Genomic DNA, 19,519 nt, shown 5'->3' on the forward strand with positions numbered 1-19,519 from the left:
CTTTATGACCTGTGCTGGGTCAACAGAAGCAGTCATTTAATGCATACAACATCATGTCAAGATAGTATCAGCCATTCGATCTACTCACAAATGCTGGTATTCCAGTCTATTATTATTATCAGGCTATGTCTAAACTGGCTTTAAATTCTACATTTCATCCCCCATATAAGATATTTTTAATTAAACAAGCACATGTCAGATTGACAACTGAGGTAGACAACTACACTAGTCCTGCACACTATATTATACTATACTATATCTTGGTACATGTTTCTCCACAACCCCAGATCTCTCCATAAAGAGTACCTGTCACATGCCTATTGCATTCACAGGGGATGTTTACATTTATTTCTATATATATATGTATATATATATATATATATATATATTTTTTTTTTTTTTTAACCACTTCCATACCAGGCACTTTCCCCCCTTTCCTGCTCAGGACAGTTTTTAGCTTTCAGCGCTGTCGCACTTTGAATGACTATTGCGCGGTCATGCAACACTGTACCCAAAATACATTTTTAGCATTTTCTTCCCACAAATAGAGCTTTCTTTTGGTGGTATTTTATCACCTCTGCAGTTTTTAATTTTTGCGCTATAAGCGAAAAAAGACTGACAATTTAAAAAAAAAACTGATGGGCACTGATAGGCGGCACTGACAACACTGATAGGTGGCACTGATGGGCACTGATAGGTGGCACTGGATAAGCAGCACTGATGAGGAGCTACTGACAGGCATTACTGAGTTGCACTGATTGGCACTTTGATGGGGCACTGGCAGGCATTACTAAGTGGCACTGATTGGCACTTTTTATGGGGCACTGACAGGCATTACCGATGGGGCATTGATTGGCAATTTTTTGGGCACTGATTGGCCCATGCAACACTGTACGCATACTAAATTTTTATCATTTTCTTCCAACAAATAGAGCTTTCTTTTGGTGGTATTCGCTCACCTCTGACATTTTTTATATTTGCATTATAAATGAAAAAAGAATGACAATTTAAAAAAGAAAAACTGATGGGCACTGATAGGCGGAACTGATAGGCAGCACTGATGGCACTGATAGGCGACACTGATGGGCACTGATAGGTGGCACTGGATAGGCAGCACTGATGAGGAGCTACTGACAGGCATTACTGAGTGGCACTGATTGACACTTTGATGGGGCACTGACAGGCATTACCAATGGGGCATTGATTGGCACTTTTTTGGACACTGATTGGCACTATTGTGGGCACTGATTGACACTGTTGTGGGTACTGACAGGCATTTATTATGGGGACAGGCTGGCAGGTGTTGGGCACTGGTTGGCAGCTGATGGGCACCTTTTTATGGGGGCTGCGCTGATAATAATTATCAGCACAGACGCCCCCTCTGACAGGGAGAGCTTTCCCAATCAGCGTGAACTGAGGAAAGCCATTTACCGGCACTTCCTAGTTCACGCAATGATCAGCTGTGATCAGTCACAGCTGATCACGTGGTAAGAAGCCTCTGTCAGAGGCTCCATACCACGATCAGAGTTGCGTGGTGTCAGACTGACACACAGCACATCCGATCGCCATGCTGCGCGCCCCCGTGGGCGCGCGCCAGCTGTGTTATCCTGATCACGTCATACAAAGTCCGGTCAGGATATCACAACTACTTTGCTTGTCATTCTGCTATATGGTGGTTGGCAAGTGGTTAAAGTGCACCCGTCCCCGCATGCTTGTGCGCAAAGGCCCACATGCAAACAGCGATCAACCCACACATGTGAGGCATCACCACAAATGTCAGATCATTGGTAATACTTCTAACACCAAACCTCCCGTGTAAATCTAAACTGGTAATCTCTAGAGGCTTTTAAAGCTTCCCCTATAGATAGTTGCACGGGCGTGTGCAATTTTAAAGCATGAGATGTTTGTTATTTATTTACTCGGTGTAACATCATCTTTTATATTTTACCAAAAAATTGGGTTACTTATTATGATTTTTGCAAAAGAATTATGTTTGAAAAACTGCTGCACAAATACCGTGTGACATAAAAAATTGCAACACCCAACAAATTATTCTCTATTTTTAAAAATATATAATATTTGGGGATTCTTAGAAATTTTCTACCAAAAATACTGATTGTTATATGTAAACAAACAGTACCAGAAAAGACATGGAGCTATAAGGTTAATATATGATTTTACATTTTGTCCATATATATATATATATATATATATATATATATATATATATATGCTTTAATTACTGCCAATTTACTTATCTGAAAACTGGCAGCAATTTTTTTAAAAATCTGCCACAGACATAGAGACAGATTCTAAAAGTGGTGGCAATAAGAGCTACTGGAATCTAGAATATGTGATGGTACTGGTACCTAAACCGAAGCAGTCTTTATGAATTTGATAAAGGCCATTTTAAAAAAGGACCTACTGCCAGAAAAGTTTCATTATTACTTTACTGAATTGCCCTCATGGGATCTTTTGAAGTTATCTCTTTGTAGTATTGGTCCTGATGACCCCCTTTTTATGCATTTTTATCAAATGTTTACAATAAAAATAAATATTTTGTAGACAATTTTTGTACTATTCGATACAGTGCCTTGAAAAAGTATTCAAACCCCTTGAAATTTTCCACATTTTGTCATGTTACAACCAAAAATGTAAATGTATTTATTGGGATCTTGATAGACCAACACAACGTGCCACATAATTGTAAAGTGGAAAATTGTGAAGGAAAATGATAAATGGTTTTCAACATTTTTTACAAATAAATATGTGAAAAGTGTGGCATGCATTTATATTCAGCAATAACAGGAAAAATAGGGAAAAAAGAGGGGGACTTTTAAGGTTGCCACTAAAATCCCAAAATAGGAAAAAATTAAGGTCTCATATTATAGTAAAAATATTGAAGTTATTATAATAACATTAAAAACACATAATATGGGAAAAAACATGAACATGTCTGATAGGTATACTGTCCCAAACATATGGGCAGTATAAATATAATATCATGCTTAATAATTATACACTATTTTGAAACCATTATTAGAACAATAAATACAGTATGTAGTGGGCACCTACTTTTAGATAGGTGACCTTTTTGGTAGTTTACTATGTCAGGTAAATTTAGACAGGCTTGTGCTATTACAATAGGCCTGTTTTTGTTCATTTCTCATTTGAGTGGCAGGTAGCTTGTATGCTAGTCTCGGCCAATCATTAATTTGCTTGGTAATGCCCGGGACTCTCATATAAAAGCAGGGTCACATGGTAGAGAGAGGGTCTTTCTGTTGGAGCATGGAGAAGCCAGCCTGGTTCCCGGAGGGGAGAGGTTTCCGCCTCCGGGGAGCCAACGGAGCTCCCCCTTGCGAGAAGGGTGGGGAATTGGTCTCCATGGAGGAAGAGACGACATCTTACAGCATGTAGCCGCTGGTGTCGTTGGCCGCCCCTGCGGGGAGGGGAGCAGGCCATAAAGGAGTAAAAGGAACTAAGAATCATTGCAGGAGAAGTAGCAACATAGCGGAAGGAAACTGGGCGATCGATCATTTATGAGTGGCACATGGACTATTGATCACGTGAGTGAAAGCCCAAGGGAAGGGTACTGCCAGAGGTTGAGGGATGTTGATACGCAAGTCAGTGAGACAGGCACTGATGGCTTGTGACTTTGGGTTCAGCAATGCCCCCAGATTTCAATCAGTCGGGCGGGAGAAGTTATTCAGAGTGACTCTTTCTCAGCTCAACTTGGAAGTATCATGCAGATGGGTAGTAGTGGTAAAAAGGTAGCGGTGAAGCTGCAAGCACACATATAGAGATACGGACTGTTCTTGAAAAGTCATGCAGATGAAGAAGTTATTCAGAGTGACTCTTTATCAATTATTCTCTATCAAATCTACTTCCATCCTCCCTGATTGAAGAAATCACACAAAGTGATTTCCTAATTATCAGCAAATGATTCTAATTTTCCCACAAGAGACAGTGAAAAGTTGATAATGTAACGAAAGAGCATCTCAAAAGAAGTACTTCTCCCATCCCAGTTCATGTTAATTAATAAAGCAAGAGAAAAAGCATTATGGACTGTGTTTGGATTTTATGGGCCGTGATGGGTTGAGTTGTAAACGTGAATTACAGATATAACAATTATTTAGCCGCTCCTTCGGGGGTAAGTGCTTCAAGTACATTTTAACAATTTGTGTATCATTTGGAAATTACAAGTTTGCATAGTACTTTAAAACAACAAAAAAAAAAAGAAAAAAGGAAAAAAACAAACAAAATCTTGATTTTTGTTACTATTATTGAGCTGCAGAACCAAATACTAGTGTACATACCATGACAGGAAGAGGGAGGAGCATCAAAAAAACTCAGAGGGCTGAATCCATGGGACAGTGCATCATCATAAAAGTATGAAAATAGCATGAAAATAGTGCAAAAAAACTAAGACAAAGAAAGAGAATAAAGAAACAAAAAGGATGATCTAGATAGATGGAGCAAAATAAATGAGCTCCAGGTGGTGTGACAACAGCCTATATTGAGGAGCCTGACTCCAGATAAATGGCAGCCTGCCAAAGAAAATAGATAGCAGATAATGATAGAAAATATATACAGTACCTTGACTGCTGATATTATTTACAGGAAACATGTTTGTAGAATTTTACATTTTAATTTTAAACTTTAGTTTTGTATAGAATATATTTATATTGAGATTCAGATTAGTCAGAGCATAGAATTCAGCAACCTAAATCCAAATCCTAGTTAAAATAGCACTTTGATTTAAATTCAAATTATATTGGATGGAGTTGAATTAAAGTGGGATTCCTGCCAGCTAAAAAAATGTTTTAAAGTCAGCAGCTACAAACACTGTAGCTGCTGACTTAAAATAAGTAGACTTACCTGTCCTGGGAGCCTGTCCCTCGGCTCTCGGGTCCTGGTACCACCATCCTAGGTAAGGGAAACAGGCAGTGGAGCCTTGCGGCTTCACTGCCAGTTTCCTACTGCGCACGCGCGAGCGGCGCGGCGATCTGTGAATGGCCCCGTGGTTTTCTGGGAACACACAGTTCCCAGAAGGCAACTGGGCCGCTCAGCTAGGAGCAGAACACGCCGCGGAATAGGAACAGGCAGATTAGGAAGACTGCCTAGCAACAAGGGTTCAGGTTAGTTTAAATTTTTTTTTTTTTTCAAATGTTTTTTTTTTATTTTTTTAGGATTTTTGGTGCAATTTTTTTTTTCAGGGTGGCCCTCCACTTTAATTAGAACAAGTTGTATTGAAGATAAATATAAATTTAATCAAATCAATTAAACTAAATTTAATTTACACCTACTTTATTGAATAAGACTTAAAATCCATTAAATTAAACTGAACTAGACTAAATTATGTCAGATCGGGTGTGGATGTGGTGCCACGTTCTGCAGTATATGTCTCAGATCTTGTCTGTGCATTTGTATTCAGCCCTTCTGAGTAAATACTTTGTAGAACCACCTTTCGCTGCAATTACAGCTGCAAGTCTTTTTGGTATGTCTCTACCGGGTTTGCACATCTATCGTGCCATTTTTGCCATTTTTGCAAAACAGCTCAAGTTCTGTCAGATTGAATGGAGAGCGTCTGTGATCAGCAAATTTCAAGTCTTGACACAAATTTTCAATTGCATTTAGGTCTGGACTGGGCCTTTCTGTTTAGGGTCGTTGTCTTGCTGGAAGGAGAGCCTCCACCCCAGTCTCAAGTCTTTTGCAGACTCGAACAGGTTTTCTTCTAAGATTGCTGTGTATTTGGCTTCATCCATCTTCCCATCAACTCTGACCAGCTTCCCTATCTCTGCTGAAGAAAAGCATCCCCACAACATAATGCATAGTGTTGGTTTCCCACCACACATAGCGTTTTGCTTTTAGGCCAAAAAGTTCAATTTTGGTCTCATCTGACCAGAGCACCTTCTTCCACATGTTTGCTGTTGTCCCTCACATGGCTTTTTGCAAACTGCGAAAGGGACTTCTTATGGCTTTCTATCAAGAATGGCTTCTTCTTGCCACTGTTCCATAAAGGCCAGATTTGTGGAGTGCGTGACTAATAGTTGTCCTGTGGACAGATTCTCCCACCTAAACTGTGGATCTCAGCAGCTCCTCCAGAGTTACCATGGGCTTCTTGGCTACTTCTCGAACACAGGTGGACTTTACAAATTGGGTGACTTCTGAAGGCAATTGGTTCCACTAGATTTTAGTTAGGGTAAAGGGGGTTGAATACAAATGCACGCCACACTGTTGGCCTATCACATAAAATCCCAATAAAATACATTTAAGTTTTTGGTTGTAACATGACAAAATGTGGAAAATATCAAGGGGTATGAATACTTCAAGGCACTGTATATATCAATCAGCAGCACTTCCATTAAAAAAAAAAATAATAATAATAATAACAATAAAATAACCAGGTCATTTCTATATTACTTGCTGAACATTCTACTTACAGAACATAACAGAAATGGTAAAGAGTGTTTTGTTAACTTTTAATCAAATTTAACTACAGAGACAACTGCCTAACACAATGGTACAACTGCCTAACACAATGAGCAACTTTCTGAGAAAGTGAGGAGACCATAATTGATGGCTACAGCACAGCCGGCTAGTTCTAGGATGCCATATGACGGCGTCCCGTGGTCACACATCCAGAAATGTCCATGATCACAGGGTCCTTGGGACCCAGCACATCACAGATCGGGGTAAAGGACCAATCACAGCTGCTTTTTACCACATTATTGCTCTGTCCAATGATGGAGTGATCACTTTGTCAACAAACTTGGATCATGCCCGGTTCAGCTCACGATGTTGCGGTGTTTCTCTCTCCTCTCCTCACATGCTGTATCAGTGTGAGGAAAGGAGAGAGAAACACTGCAGCAGTGTGAGTTAGCATGATCCTGAATGCCCTATAGGGCTATCAGTGTCAATACAGTGCCATCAAAGCCACCAGTGCCACTACAGTGCTCATTAGTGCCCTACAGTGCCACTACAGTGCTCATCAGCGCCCTACAGTGCCACTACAGTGCCACTACAGTGCTCATCAGTGCCATCAATGAGTGCTTATCCATGTCATAAGTGCACATCAGTGCCCTACAGTGCACATTAGTGCCATCAGTGAGTGCTCATCAGTGACCTAAAATGCCATTACAATGCTCATCAGTGCCACTACAGTGCCCTATTAGTGCTCATTAGTGCCCAATAGTGCACATCAGTGCCCATCAGTGAGTGCTGATCAGTGCCACCCTATCAGTGGATCCTCATCACAGAAATGTGTAAAAAAAGCGCTTTAATTTTTTTCATTTTCATTTTCACATTCTCCAAAAACTTGTGGAAAATAATGACATGTTCAAAAGACTCATTATGCCTCATAGAATATACAATGGGGTGTTTACTTTCCAAAATGGGTTGATTTTGTAGGCGTTTCCATTGTCCTGGTGCTCCAGGGCCTTCACTAGTGTAATAGGTAGACACATGCGATTAGTTTCGTACGAATCGAGAATTCGTACGAATTTCCGTAAATTCAGAAGGATCCGAAATATGAATTGCTATGCTTCTGAATTTTGTACGAAATACAAAATTTAATTTACAAATTTTGGATCCAAATTCCTAACGAACATTCGTAATTGTTACGAAAAGTTAACAAACCTAAAAGTTAAAAACACAGGAAGTCAGCACAGCACGGGGATGGTGGGAGCCCCTCATAATGATAAATTCATCATAACAAACATTCATAATTGTTACGAAAAGTTAACAAACCTACAAATTAAAAATCCAGGAAGTCAGCACAGGACAGGGATGTTGGGAGCCCCTCATAATGATAAATTCATCATAATGAACATTCATAATTGTTACAAAAAGTTAAAGAACCTAATGAAATACGAATTCATTCTAATACGAAACGGAATGGAATGAAACAAAACAAATTTATTGACGGTGCACATGTCTAGTAATAGGTAGTCAAGAAATTGAAAATTGAAAATTGAAATTTTGTGGTGCACATAATCGACACAATTACCCCCCCCCCCCCCCCCCCGGGTGACTGGAATTGGAAATATATGATGAAATGTTGTAAAATATGGTCAAAGGCATTAAAAGAGTATAGGACTAGATTTCCAGAACCCCTTCCAAATAAGTCTGGGATATCCCCGCCCTCAGCCCCTTTGCTCCCGGCCCTGCCAACCTATCCTCCACAGTATGCCATGGTAAAAAGTAAGGGAATTTATCCTACATTAGACAAAGCTACTCTGGCCACAGTATTGCATGAGGGGCAGGAGAGAGAGAGAGGCGTAACAGGGAATGGGAACAGACTATACACAGGGTTGTTCAATGGGTATTAATGGAACTGATGTTCAACATAAAGTGACTCCTCCATTACAAGTTAGTACATTACAAGACGAACCTCTTACAAACATGTGTTTTGCTGTTTTGACTAATTGTCCCCTTTCCTTAATGGGAAGAGACTTAATGTCTGTTTTAAGAATCAATATAAGATTTGACCAGGAAGGTGGGTTGACCACAAAGTCTCCACTATGTGACTTGACTAATCCTAAATATCAAGACTTCAGGGGACATTACTTTCTTCTACCTGGACCGCTGGAAAATCATCCAATTTGGGCTAAGGACAAAACCTCTGTAGGACATCTTAATTGTACACCTTACTCTCCTACTTTCAAACCCACCACAATACCACACTTCCAAAAACAATAGCCCTTACAGAAGAAAAACTGCAGGGCATTTCACCATTGACTGAAGAATACAAAAAGGAAGGCATACTAAAGGAAATAGTTAGTCCATGGAACACATTTTTTTTGTGTACCGGTTGGGGAGGACACACAAAGGATCTTTGGTTTTGTTTGGGGACCGGGTCAATTGACCTGGATACGGCTCCCACAAGGATTTGTTGACAGCCCAGCAGCCTTCTCTATGGTATTGAAAAGATCCCTCGATGATTGGACACCCCCTCAGGGTTCCATACTGCTCCAATATGTAGATGACCTACTGCTGTGTAGTGAGAGCCAGGGAGGCTGTGAGTCCGACTCTGAGCACCTTTTACATCACCTCGCCTCAAAAGGTCACTTGGCGTCTTGCAAAAAGATCCAGTGGTGCAGGTCGCAGATTGAGTATTTGGGGTCTATAATCAAACAAAGGGGAACGCTTGGTATCACTGGCTCGGGTCAAAGCACTTACATGCCTCAGTCCCCCAAAGGAGAAAGCCACGCTGCTCTCCTTCTTCAGCTTGATTTTCTACTGCAGACAGTGGATACCTGATTGTTCGCACTGGGACTCGATCCTTAGAGCAGCTACATTGTTGGACTCTTCAAAAGTGAGTAATTGGACTGAGGAAATGCTACAAGCATTTGCCACCCTCACTGCGTCCCTCTCAAGGGCACCTGCATTGGGTCTACCTGACCATAATAAACCATTCTATTTATATTGTGTAGTCTCAGGTCCAGCGTTTGCAGGAATTCTAGCACAACAACATGGTGGGGTTTTGAGACCAATTGCACATCTGTCAAAGAAATTACCCGTGTAGGTTTAGGGGATGCCCTCTTGCCTTCAAGCTCTCGCAGCTTGTGCAATGGCTGTAAAAGAGGCATCCAAAATAACATTGGGAGGGCAGACAACATTATATACAACACATTCAGTAGTTCACCTTATGCAGCACATGACAGCACAACGTACAAGTGACTATGAAGTTATACGCTTTAACACACAGAACCTTGAAATAAAATCATGCTCAGAGACAACACCACAGGTCAGGTTTTTACACTCTCTCTTACATCTTTCTGAGGATAACCCTATCCCACAGCATGACTGTAACAAGCAACTTCTAGAATCAACATCACCACGACCTGACTTGAAAGATTCCCCCAACCCTGACTACATACATGTGTTTGTAGACGGTAGTTGCACACGTCCTGACGATCACACATACAAGACTGGTTACTCAGTTGTCATGCTCCCAGACATTATCTTAGAAAGTAAACCACTGCAAATAACATCAGTGCAGCAAGCAGAGCTGATTGCTCTTACAAGAGCATGTCAACTCTTTGAGGGACAAGATATAAATGTTTACACAGATAGCAGGTACGCTTTCGACATCCCTTATCACCCCCAAAGTGCAAGAGTGATAGAAAGGATGAATAGAAATATTAAAGATAAACTAAAGAAAGTAACAGGGGGAAATTTAAGGAACTGGTTAGCTTTCCTTCCCGCCATACTTTTTCACCACACCCTATTCTAGAAGTGGTCTATCGCCCTACGAGATATTAATGGGTAAACCAGCACAGAAAATACAGGCAGAAAAAGGAGAGGAATCTAATCTATATTCTTTACAGTAAGAGTACGTGAAACACTTGGTAAGTAACCTTACAGAAAATTATGACAAGGTAGCTGTCACCTTTCCTCCTCTCTCCACAGAACCAACACATCCTTTTATACCCGGAGACAGGGTGTTCGTCAAGCAACTAGCAGCAAGAAGACACATGGGCCTGATCTTCCAAGGACCTTTTGAAGTCTTGAAAGTTGCAAGAAACTGCAGTCCTGACTGACCAGAGCCCACAATGGATCCATGCATCAAGGCTAAAGCATCCTGAACACTGGAAAAGACACACTTTCAACAGCAACTCCCCCAGAGACTCTAGCCCCCCACTTATTCCCAAGACTGGTGAAGTAACATGTCAAATTTTTTTTTTTCCCCCTCACCCTCCAAGGAGAAAGAAAAATAGAACATTTACTATTTGCTTACTAGCATTACTTTTCACATGTGCTATATGTTGGAAAAAGTATTTGTCTCTTTAGGAGGCCCTGCAGGAACATTGAATGTGTTAAATAAGGTTGATATGTTTGCACGTTTAATGGATAGATGGATGAATGTGACTGACAGTGATGTAGGAATATTGAACGAGGAAACTAGGAAAATAAGGATGGAACAAGAGATAATAAAACAAAGACAAGAAAGGATGATGGCAGTTATCCAGGGCTTGTGTGATCAAACCAAGGATAAACAGCTATGCTGTACCTATTTTAATAATTTAACTAGACCCACAGAAGATTTGACAGTACCATATTATTATGACATAATTAAGGGACACCAGTAAGAGAAAAGGAGATTACAGGATGAAGCCCAAAACCTGGCTGATTCCTGGGATCCCCTACAAGGAGTGGGAGGATGGTTTGGCTCAATATGGAACAACATATTGGGTTTCTTTAAGAAGGCAGGAATGGTAATTCTTATGATAATGGTTCTGGCATTGGATTACCTACATAGTGATTAAATTGATATTTTGCATGATAGGTAGAATAATGAAAATAAGAAATCCCTCTGAGGACTCCCCACAGTTGATGGCTATGCTTTACACAAAACAGAGGTGGTATAATGAATGACATTGGTGATCAATACAGACTTATTGTCTGTTATGATCAAAGGAGGGATTGTTAGGATCAGTAGAGTACTGCTTTAAAACATTGTAATATGATATATATATATATATATATATATATATATATATATATATATATATATATAAATAAAGAAATGTATTTTGCTTTGATATATAGAAAGTTAGAAATGTAGGCTACAAAGATTATTTGCAAGGATGCAAGGATGCAAGGATGTGAGCTGATACAGGATGTACATGTGGTTAGTTTGACATTTAATATTAGACAAAGTTATAACAAGTTAGAAGTTGGGTGTCTGGAACATTGGCAAATTGCCTAATATACGTAGCTTCATATATATTTATATTTAAACATAGCCTGAGAGATGTCTCCAGGCAGAATATGCAGTTTGTGACGTTTATGCAAATCCAATAAACCATTGTAATCTTGATTCACCATCCCTATGTGTGTGGAGTCTTGATTACCCTATCGATCAGAGAGTTCTATCCATACACCCATAAGCCCAACCTGGGTTATCAGGAAAGAAAGCGACCTAACAATATGTAATTCATGTCCCTAGATCACCTGACAGTGCTGCTTGCATGTTGTGGCTAGGCTGTGAAAAAAGTCTCACACATGTGGTATCCCCATACTCAGGAGTAGCAGAATGTGTTTTGGGGTGTAGTTGCAAGTATGCATATGTCATGTGAGAGAAATAACCTGTTAATATGACAATTTTGTGAAAAAAAATCTCCATTTTGCAAAGAATTGTGGGAAAAATTTCAACTTAAAAAACTCACCATGCCTCTTACTAAATATTTTAAAATGCCTATTTTCCAAAAATGGGTAATTTGGGGGGTATTTGTACTGTCCTGGCTTGTTGATGTCTCAAGAAATGGCCTTCAGTACTGGCCATCAGGTGTGATTGGTGTGATCAATTTTCAATGATTGGCACCATAGCTTTTAGAGTCTACAACCTTCACAAAGACCAAATAATATACACTGATTTGGGTTATTTTTTCCAAAGAAATGTAGCTGTATAAATTTTGGTCAACATTTATGAAGAAAAATTACTAATTTACAAAATTTTCATTTTTTTTTATTTATAGCGCAAAAAATAAATATTAAATAATTATATAATAAATAAATATAAAAATTAAATAACACAAAAAGAAAGCTCTATTTTTGTGAAAAAAAGGACAAAAATTTCATATGTACAGTGTTGCATGACCGAGTAATTGTCATTCACAGTGTAAGAGGGCTGCAAGCTGAAATTTGGCCTGGTTAGGAAGGGGGTATAAGTGCCCAGTAAGCAAGTGGTTAAGCTGGCTATAGATGGATAGAATTTTTGAACAAAAAGGTAAAGGAAAAGAAGGCTCTACAAAAGTTTGTTCATTTCAAATCATTAGTGGGTCAAATCGACATTAGTTTTTGACTGCAGTGACCAGAAACTTCAAAGGAGCAGCTTGGAAAATTTTTCCAAAATTCATTCCAAAATCAAATGTTAAAAACAAATGAAACCTTTTGAATGACATACACATTTTCTGAGAAGTTTTGTATAAATTTTCATAAGATTTTTTGTTTGAAATTCTATCCATCTATGACTAGTTTAAGTTCTGTTCCTCATGGTGTGAAGTTACAAACATTAATGTACAGTTTTAGATTTGTCACTAGCACATCTTTTCTTAGGAGGGGGCACTGTACAAAAGTATCACTGGGGAGTGTACTGGGTATTTTAATTTTCTTGAAAATTGTACATATATATATCTATATATATATATAGATATATATCTATATATCTATATATGTATAGATATATATCTATATCTATATATATAGATATATATCTTTATATATAGATATAGATATAGCTGTATCTATATATATATATATCTATATATATATATATATCTATATATATATATATATATATATAGATATATATATATATAGATAGATAGATAGATAGATAGATAGATAGATAGATAGATAGATAGATAGATAGATAGATAGATAGATAGATAGATAGATAGATAGATACACACACACACTGACCTTGTTTCTTAAATCTCTGCAATAGAAATTTGAGACAAATACTTTTCTCTGAATTGGAATTGTGGACATTCCTGTCCATTTCCTGAGGTTTACACAGATAGCAGTCTCTAGATGGGATTTAAAGTAATGTACACATTTATCTGGAAGGAATTCAAGGATTAGTGATTAAGCATATTGCCTAGGGAAAGCTTCCTGTTCTCTTTGCAAACATATGATGATGAATCCAATAGGAATGATCATTGAAAAATGTATTGATAAGAAATAGTTTCACTAGACCGTGTAGCTTAGAAAAAGATTAGACTAATTTTAGGTTAAAAGAAGTTGGTTTTAACTGAATTTTTACCAGTACTATTAATTGCTTTTTCTAAATAATGATGTTGGTGTAAAAGAATAATATACCAAACACACTTATTTTAAATAAAGATTAATTTTAATTATTAGAGTTGATTGTTTAAACTAGAACGCATACACAAAAAACAGCAATGCCTATTTGACATAACATTTTTATTTTTTCAATCAATTTTACATTTAAAGTGTAACTGCACCCTTGGTGTACTGTAGCTTTACTTATATTTTAGCTTGTCCTGCCCCAGCCACCCTGTCAGTTTTCTATTCACTTAATCCACCTAATCCAACAAAACATTGACAGTGAGGATCCATGAGAAAACTTTGTCCAATGTATGCGTGTGCCCCACTCAAAAGATATTTAGTGCTTTTATTGCCACTAACCTAGAAACTACATTGTTGGCAGTGGGGTGTTTTACATACACTCCTGACGGCTGGAGCCACCAGGTGTGTAAGTAAACCTAACAAGCTGACCGTGATCTGTTGATTGTGCAGCCACCAATGTGCTTCTACACATCTCAGTAACAGCTGCCCCCCCCCCCCCCCCACGTGCTTCTACCATGTTTCCAGGGCTTCATGAGCCCATCAGTGGACTAGCTTAGCATGTGCTGCCGGATAGAGGGTAGGAAGACCAGTGAACGTCCATGTGCTGGCCTCCCCTTCCTTTTACTGACCCAGAAGCAATGTGCTATTCCAGTATGGCTGGGAAAGAAACAAATGCAGTACAGATTGCAGTGGAACTGGAAGACAGGTGAGATATCGTGTCTCCTTTAGGAGAACTTGTCACCAAAAAAATCAGAGAGGATTTTTGACCCCTTTGTAAAGAAAACAAGTTTAGTGAATTTTTTTTAGAAAAGTGTAAAAAAAATGAATGTGCAATTCCAGTCAAAATCTAACTAAGCTTAAATGTACTTCCACTCCCATTCTGAGCCTATTCTATCTACCCTGATAGTCTAGGTTCACATCTATGCGGCTGCGCTTGATACGTTTTTCAGTGCAATTTGCGTTTTTAAACCAGCGTTTTTTTTATGTGTTTTTGCATTCAGTTTTTATGTATTTTGCATTTTACTTTTTTTTTCTCTTTAAACGCACTGTAAAACATACTGTATATAGCTGGTTACTAAGGAGGGGGCTGTGAAGCCAGCCGCCACATCCTTAGCAACCGATGAGTCATCAGCTGTATGTAAAAAAATAAATAAACATTTGCCGGCAAATAAATAAAAAAAAAAAAAAATGGCATGGGGTTCCCCCCCAGGTCCATACCAGACCCTTCAGGTCTAGTATGATTTTGGAGGGGACCCCCCCCACGCATTGGGTCCCCCCCAAAATCCATACCAGACCCTTATCCGAGCATGCCTCCCTGCAGTTGCCTCCCGGCATAAGTTGCACTTTAAGTGTAAAAGTGTTCAAAGAATAAAAATTAGATGGCAAAAAGAATTACTGCATTATTGTGCATGTATTGCAGATGTCTTAACATTGAAAATTGTGGGACCATTTATAACTGAAAAATCTGTATATAATAATATTCTTACACACCAACATCAGGGTGCAGTGTAATTTCAGCATACATTTTATACCATGTGGGAGGATTTCACAGAATGGTGGTACAGATTTTGTCTTTTCAAAACATTTGTTATCATGGAATGCACAGAATTACAAACTTTTTATTGAATTACAAGAAAATAAAGTAGAACTGTACAGAAGTACCAGTACACTACAGATACAAATCGATATTCTAAGTAGTACAAAACAAAAACGATGAAGCTTTTCAGTTCAGAGACCAAAAAAGAAGAAATATAACATCTAGTGGGCAATATTGAAAGCACTTAATGGTACAACACATATGCCAATATAGAGCATGACAAAATCAAAGAAATCAGCTAATAATTTACACAGGGAAAAAATTACAGTAGGAAGTAAAAGAGAGAGAACAAATCATAGGAAAATGTAGCCATATTTAAACCAAGAATCCCATTTGTTGTCAAAGAATGTCATCAAGTTAAATAATGTTCTTCATAAGGATAATGGATTCTGTTCTTATCTTAACCGGGGAGATGGGGACAGTCTGAGTTTTCCAGTGCACTGCAACAACCCATTGAGTAGCTACACATATTGTATGGATGGGTCTTATTAGGGGAAAGGCAGCATTCATTTTTAACCCATATACTAGGGTTATTGCTGGAGAATAGTTCTCTACTAAAGAGAACTCTTTTTCTGAATGATTGGCATACTTCTATGCAACCTAATTTTAGCTTAATCTGTTTTTTTCAGCGGTTGCAGTATGTTCTGAATGAAGGATAAACATTGTATTATCAGATTTGGGGTTAGTGTATTGGATAGAATGTCCATTTTTGAATATAACTTTTTTCAAAAGCTGACCACATCCTGGTTTCACATAATGTTGTGTTCCTAACATAAATAAGTATATCTGCCTGAATTACAAAAAGGAAATATATAAGGTTCTTTCTCTTTCCTCAATTCACAAAACTTTATATATTTATATTACAAACTTTATATAAATAACACTTCACAGCTCTCCCTCTCGCTAGGTCCAATCCTGACAAACAGGGATAACTAATGGGTTCCCCAAAACAAACAGGTAACACATGTAGCGAAAGGGAGGTCCTAGTACTAAAGTACCTAAAATACAGGGTGACTCTGTAGGTACTTGATAGTCATTTGTGCCAACGTCCTCAACATTGTAATTATGGGCATCAAGGAACTAAACAATGGGACTTTGGGGGCACAATGATACTAAACTACAGAAAAGTAAAATAGGGTTTTTGAAATTTTATTAGTAACGTACAAAAAACACAGAGGATAAACATGAAAATTTAAAAACAGGTCTGATTTAGGCATACAACCCAGTTAAATACACCATAATGGATCCTGTCCTGCAAGCTCTTATATAATCCCTCGTAACTATAGGTAGACAATTCAAACATTCATTCCAAACAGAACCAAAGATAAACTTCCCCTGGCATAGGGTGATGGAAGAATGTGGAGTTGGGATTGAAAGAACGCTGCAGGTCTGGTATTCCAAGGTGGTATAGTCTCTAATTGCTCTACATGTTTCACGTTGACAAGGAACGCTTCTTCAGTAGCTAGAGGTTCTATTAAAAATACATAGAGAAAAGAAAGACAAAAAATGTGTATCACAATGACAATGATTATAGACTATTATCAAAACATAGACTTCAAAAAGATACATATTATAACTGTGTTAGATATTCCGCCCTCCCATGGCAATCCAAGGGAAAGGCCCTATAAAAGATTTTGGTCTCAGATGGAAGGACAGCACAACCTGGTGGTCTAGGGCAGCCAATACATGAGGCCTGAAAGGCGTTTAATAGTATGAATTAAAATGAATAAATAAGGATGGGTGAGCTCTAGAGAAAAAACAACAAATACTATCATATATGATCATTAGTAGTTCAAACTCTAATGCAGGAAAAGGGAGGGAGAAGGGGAAAAAGGGGGAAAGACAAAGGGGGAGGGGGGGTAAAAAGGGGGGAGGGGAAAAGGGAGAAGGGAGGGAGGGAGGGGAATAGGAAAGAGAGGAAAAAAAGAAAAAAAAATACAAACCGGAGGAAAGAGAAGAGAGGTGGATTCAGGTTAAAGTCTGTTATATTGACAGAAAATGTTTATACCAAAAGAAAGAAAGGTTACCAATTAGATATGATGAAAATGGGTGCTCACAATAGTACAAGTGATCAGTAGATCGCTGAAATGATCAAAAATGATCATATCTGAAATGGGTCAGACAAGCAGCAGTCAAAGCCAAGAGCCTCCCGGGTGTATATCACATCAGATAGTCATGGGTAGAAGGAATAGCTTTTGTGGGCTATAATTCTGGTGTGTAAGGGAAACATAATCAAAAAGTCACAATCAGCAAAGATGACGGTCAGCATAAGTTGCAAGACCAATCTTAGTTTGCATATAAAAGAGTCCTTACAGGGAGAAACACCAACAGCTAAACTTACCCAGAGGTAGGTAGAGAAAAGGTTTGGGAGTGCGCCGCTCTATTAGGCCAATGCCTAGTCCATACTCCTAAAACAGACCACAAAATAGCCCCATATATAGGACCGCCCTGACCGGAAGCAGCCGGTCTTAATCAACATGGCGTCTCCCGGCCCCATTGCGGGCAGTCGCGCATGCGCCGAGCAACGTCACCTCCACGCAAAACGATGCAGGAGCGGCAGGGGTAACTCTGCGCATGCGCCAAACTGGGACACAGAGGGACGAGGTCCGGCCAATGCGCAGACAGCAGGGGCAAAGGCTAGGGGAACCCGATCGGATCCCCATGCCCCTGTCGATCGCCGCACATCCGGTCGGAGAATCGAACCGGATGTGCGGCGCTATGCAACGGAAATCACCAAGGGTAATGGCCAAACGATTCCATGGGAGACCAACACTAAGGGCACAATACCAGCAATCACCACAGGGGGGAGGAAACAATAAGGAAAAAAAGGGTATACAATTGGTATAAACAATGGTATATACATAATTACAGATCTGATTAGAATCCGACACTGTATACATACATTCAAAATATCGATTTATAACACATAGGGAAGGGGCTTAAAAATGCACTGATCTGGGATAAAGAGTAAAAGTAAACTAGATTAAACTTTTAATTCCTAATGGCGAATTTGATTCATTAAACATGAGGCACAATAGGGGGTTATTTAGGATGGCTATAAGCTCAGAGAAATGGTTTATATGAATGGGATTCGTTCAGGCCAGGTGCCCTGGTGGCATTTAGGCGCTCAATCCATAAGGACTCTTTTTGTAAAATTAACTTGTCCCATTCACCGCCTCTGGGGTTTTTAGGGATGACGGCCAGAACGGCGAAGGAAATACATGATGTGTCAAACCGATGATATAAATCAAGGTGTCTGCTCACAGGTGTGAGCATCTTCCCATTCCCTGAATAATAGACATGATCGTTAATTCTTTGTCTTAGCTGTCTGGCCGTCTTCCCCACATAAAAAACCCCACAGGTACAGGTCATCAAGTATACCACCCCCTGTGTGCAACATGTCGCTGAAAATTTAGGATAATAGGTTTCGCCATTTGGAAGTAAAATAGGATATTCAGAAGATATCCACGAACAAAAAGAGCAGCTACCACAGGGCGATGTGCCCCTTGGCCCTCGAAGGGAGGTTGGGTTGAAAGGTTTGTATTGGCTAGATACAAGTCTGTCCTTGAGGGACACTGTACATCTATAAACTATCTCTGGATATGTATTAACATATTTCTTCAGGATAGGATCCTCTATTAAGAAATGCCAGTCTTTTTTTAGAATGTTATTGATGTCTTGATGATGGGAAAAGAATCGAGTGATCAGTTTAACGGTGGAATTCTGTGATTGGGCTTTTTTGGTATAAAGAAACTCGTTCCGTGATCTACTTTTGGCCTTGTTAAAGGCCTTCCGTAGAAGGGATCGACTATACCCTCTAGCTAACAACCGAGATCTGAGCAGGTTCGCCTGATGGTGAAAATCTGTCATTTGGGTGTAGTTTCGGCAGAGGCGGATGTATTGCGCATACGGTATGCTTTTAATGAGGGTGGGTGGAGGTGCGCTCGTAGCATGTAGCAGTGTGTATTTCCTGCTGTTGTTTTTCAAAATAAATTTGTTAACAGAGTGTTGTTAGCGTCTTTGTATATCTCGAGATCCAAGAAGCTGATGGTTTTAGCATCACATTGATAGGTGAATTTTAAATTGAAGTGATTTACATTTAGC

The sequence above is a fragment of the Aquarana catesbeiana genome, linkage group LG08, assembly GCF_042186555.1.
Source record: "Aquarana catesbeiana isolate 2022-GZ linkage group LG08, ASM4218655v1, whole genome shotgun sequence".
NCBI lineage: Eukaryota > Metazoa > Chordata > Amphibia > Anura > Ranidae > Aquarana > Aquarana catesbeiana.